Genomic DNA, 4,475 nt, shown 5'->3' on the forward strand with positions numbered 1-4,475 from the left:
TTTGTTTGGCCTTCCAAAAGAGGACACAACTAGAAATCAGTGGTTCCAGAAGAGTTCAACCCAAATATTCGAGTGTGTGCAGCGAATTTTACGGAGGACTGTTTCCTGAACCTGGGAGAGTAGCCTACAATGCCGGCTGTGCACAAAGGCTGTTTCTATAAAGTGGTGCAGTTTCAACTTTGCAAGGACAGTCTGGGACTTCTAACTCCCAGCCTGTAAGTATGTTTTCATATTTAAAGATTTTGCCACTGACGATTCAAACGCGAGTTTTGAGGACTGTAGAGTAGCGCTTGTTGTTTGTCATTTCTCCGATCACAAATGCAGACATGGTTTTATGTTTACGCGGCGCGATGCAACGAAACACGTAAAAAGACAGTATAAGTCATTATAATCCGTAATTATGTCCCCACTGGATGCAACAAATGTCTAGTTTATAATGGGTTTTATTGTTTTTGTCTCTTAGCGCCGGGACACGGCATCACAGTATGGTAAGGGGCGTAACATTTTAGTCACACTCTCGAGGTATTCGGCCAATCACAACGCACTTTATAGATGGGCAATCAGAGCACACCGTGCTTTTCAGAACAATGAGCTTTGTAAAAAATTTACGCGTTTCAGAAAGGCGGGGCATAGAGGAGCAACAATAATGTACAGTATGTGGGGAAAAAATTTGTTTTTTGAACCTTAAACCGTGTGAAAATTGCGTTACACCAAATACACAAAATAATATTGTTTTTAGATAGATACATAAATGTAGTTTCATTTGTCTAGGTACAAGGTTTTTTCAATATTACACCCTGTTTTGTCCCACTTCTCAAGAATCAGTGATATATAAGATAATTTTGACCCAGTTGGTTGTGGGGCTGGTTGATCCAAATTGTTTTATTTAACTCAATTATTGTTTAAAAATGACTATATTGCTGAAAATTATAAATCTCACGCAGAATTACTAGAGGCAACAGCAATAACCAAAAGGTGAACATTTATTAATAAGCAAGAACAGCCATAGACAAATATATTTTTGTTTTATTTTATTTAAAGAGCACAATTAAAACAACACAAGATTGACCAATCTGCCGTATAACAACAACAGCTAATAAAAAAAATGAGACCAACATCGCAGAGAGGAAACGACTGACAAATAATTAAGCAAGTAAAACAAACATCACAGGAAAAAATGAGAGCCACTTTGTTAGATCAATCTGTTGAGCCAAAAGCTAACTCTACTATATATTATCTCAAATTTCTTTTAAAAGAGCCCAATGTAGGTGAAGTCTACGATATTAAGGCAAACTATTCCAAAGCTTTGGGGCCACCACTGAACATGCCTAGTCACCACTCAGTTTTAATCTTGTCCTAGGGATGTCTAAAATCATCTGGTTAAATAACCTTAGATTCCTTTAATCTAAATAAAAATATAAAACAAATTCAATTTATTTGGATGAATACAGTATAGTTTACAATATTACATAAATTGAAACTTGTGGTAACACTTTATTTTAAGGTCTCCTTGTTACACGTTACATGTACTTACTATTATAAAAACAATTAATGCATAGTTATGCATAATTACATGCAAGTAACCCTTAGCCAAAACCTAATCATATGTAAAGTGGGTACGGAAAGTATTCAGACCCCCTTAAATTTTTCACTCTTATTTCTATTTGTGTTTTTATAAAACGACCGTTGCTGACACATTCAGCTGACTGACATCTCATCCTTCTATGTTGTGTAGTGAGTAGTGCATAGTGAAGACTTTATAGATGAAATAAAACATATACAAACTTTTATTGCACTTAAGAAGGGCACCAGTTAGGCAGCAATAAGAACCGCTCTCTCCTGAAGAGGATGCAGAAAGCCCACGCTCCGACTGTAACCCAACAGCTGGGTTGAAGGGAGGCATGTATAGTTTCAGCTGTCAGTGAATATATTTATTTATTTTGCAGAGGCCAAATCAAGGAGAATTGTGAAAAGGCCATGGAGCCCAAATGAAGTGAATGCAGTCATGAAACATTTCAAAGCCCATATTTCAAAAGGACACCTCGTAACAACGGCAGAGTGTAAGCAGTGCAAGACTGCAGAGGACCCTGTTCTAAGAGAAAGAACAGTGCAGAATATAAGGGATTTCGTAAGGAACCGAGGTTTGCAGTTAAAGAAATGTTCTTAGATTAGTTCGTTTTGTTGACCCAGTGAAGTTCAAAAGAAAAGATGTAAAAATGGTATCTCTAGGGGTACAACAGCTTGAGTTACGGGTAATCTTCATAAGTTTTACAGTACATGGCAACCATTTCTAGATCATTTGGACCAATGTAATGCTTACTCTGACCAGCAATGTAGTGCTTAGTATTTGTCTTCCCCCTATTGAGTGCTTCTTTGTTTTTCCACTGAAACTGCTTGTATGCCCCGATTGCTCTTTTAAATAAAATTTTGTTCTTTTATAAATATTATTTTATTATAATTATTTTATGTATTTTGTTCTTTTATTGTTGTTTTGTTTGTTGTTTATTGTGCAATGTAAAACTAATTTTAAAAAACTACAAAAGCAGTTTAATCAGTCAAAGAGCAGCGAGTGATTCCCTCTCTACTTTTATTGTTAGATTAACATTAATGAGACAGATGGCCTATTAAGTCCTACTGTACTGCACGGATATAATGTTACACATCAGATGTTTTTCCCCAACAGTTCCCCCAAATGTTCACTTAAGATATAAATGATTATGTTCGCTTAACAGCAACAAAAACATGAACAAACACTGAACAATTGTCTTTTTACTAACTAACATTAACAGATTAATAAATGTATTGTTCCATGTTCATTTGTATACCGCGCGCAAGGTTTATGCGCATAGTCCAAGTCTTCTTCTCCGTTTTTAGTGTATCTCTGTGGCAGAATTACAGCGCCACATACTGGTCTGGCATGTTTACTACATCGTTTTGTGTCGGTTTCGTGTGGACGCAGATATTTCTTGAGACGAGGGGGAAAAAAAAGATTGGATAGGGAAAGCTCTGGCTTCGTGTGGACGTTAATTATATTCAGTGTTGGGAAGGTTACTTTGGAAATGTAATAGAATACAGATTACAAGTTAACCTACTTAAAATGTAATAAGTAGTGTAAATATTTCAGTTACTGTATTATTTTTGATTACCTTTCTAAATTTCTAATGTTTTCAACTGTTATTCATTTTCAAACATGTAAACCAGGCAGGGTTAACCTTACAGTAGTACTGAACACTTATTACTGTCACTTTCAAAATCACTCATCACTTGAATTAAGATTATAACAATTTAATTTTGAAGCACAGCCGCCACAAAATCAAGCTTACTTTGAGATAATTTTGAGGTTAAATACAAATTTAAAACCATAACAAGAAATAGTTTGGTGAAGCCGCAAAATCAAAGTCCCGCCCAAACTCCCGCAAGCTCACAATCATGACACCACCCCCCATTTTTATAACATTAACTAATTAAAAATGCAAGTATAAATGCAAGATGGCGTCGCACATGGCAGCCACGGTGCTTGGCTCTCCAGTTGTTTTAGAGTTTTTGTTAGTTTTTCCTGTTTTTTGTTTCTCAAACACGATCAGTTTTACCAGGGATGAACTGCTGAACATTCGGCAGAACACACCACAAAATCTCCAATCAGTTTTCGATTATTCGGACGTTTTGCTGAACATTGTAGTTGGCAGAGCAGCGGCGCTGATCAAATGCTTCAGGACGTGCAGACGGGGGAAGCGAGCCGGCGCGCTCGTGTATGGAGAGTCGATCGTGCCATGGATAACCTACTGAAAGAGACAGTCGTGTACTTTTACACGAGAGAAGGGGTGCATCGCCACCACAGACACGTGACAACAACGGCTGCATTCCAGTTCACTTTTAGACACGAACTCGCAAACTTCTCTAAGCACTTACCCTCGGGGGAATCCCCACCTCCATTTTGAAGTGAGTTCCACTTCATCAAGTGGATGAGGGAAGTTTACAGGGACATACCCTTGGCCTCGACCCCTCGATTATGACCGAGAGAGCGAGTCTGCTTCATATGCACACTTCAGGCCGCTCTTTAGACCACAATGCAAAGTGACTATGACGTCATCGCAGATCGCGCTTAATTTATCCCCACCCCAAACAACTGCACCACAGACTCGTGACACTAACGTCGTTGAGAAGTACGTCGCACCACAGACACGTGACATTGAATATATAACGTCGTTGAGAAGTACGTCGCACCATGTGACACGTGACATTGAATATATCCTTGATACAAATTGTATATTGTATACAAAGTTGTAACCTATGTCATTAATGTCATCTCTGCTGTTTACAAACATAATAAAAAAATATTTAAAAATAATTTACCTACTTTCTCCTGGAGATTAAGAACTATAGGGCCTTTCGCACCGCAGGAACCTTTTCATAGTACCAGAACTAATTGTGGAACTACCCACTTTTTGGCGTTTTTGCACCACCGGAACTGGGTG

The sequence above is a fragment of the Sinocyclocheilus anshuiensis genome, unplaced genomic scaffold (genome assembly GCF_001515605.1).
Source record: "Sinocyclocheilus anshuiensis isolate Anshui unplaced genomic scaffold, SAMN03320099.WGS_v1.1 scaffold1447, whole genome shotgun sequence".
In the NCBI taxonomy this organism is placed as follows: domain Eukaryota; kingdom Metazoa; phylum Chordata; class Actinopteri; order Cypriniformes; family Cyprinidae; genus Sinocyclocheilus; species Sinocyclocheilus anshuiensis.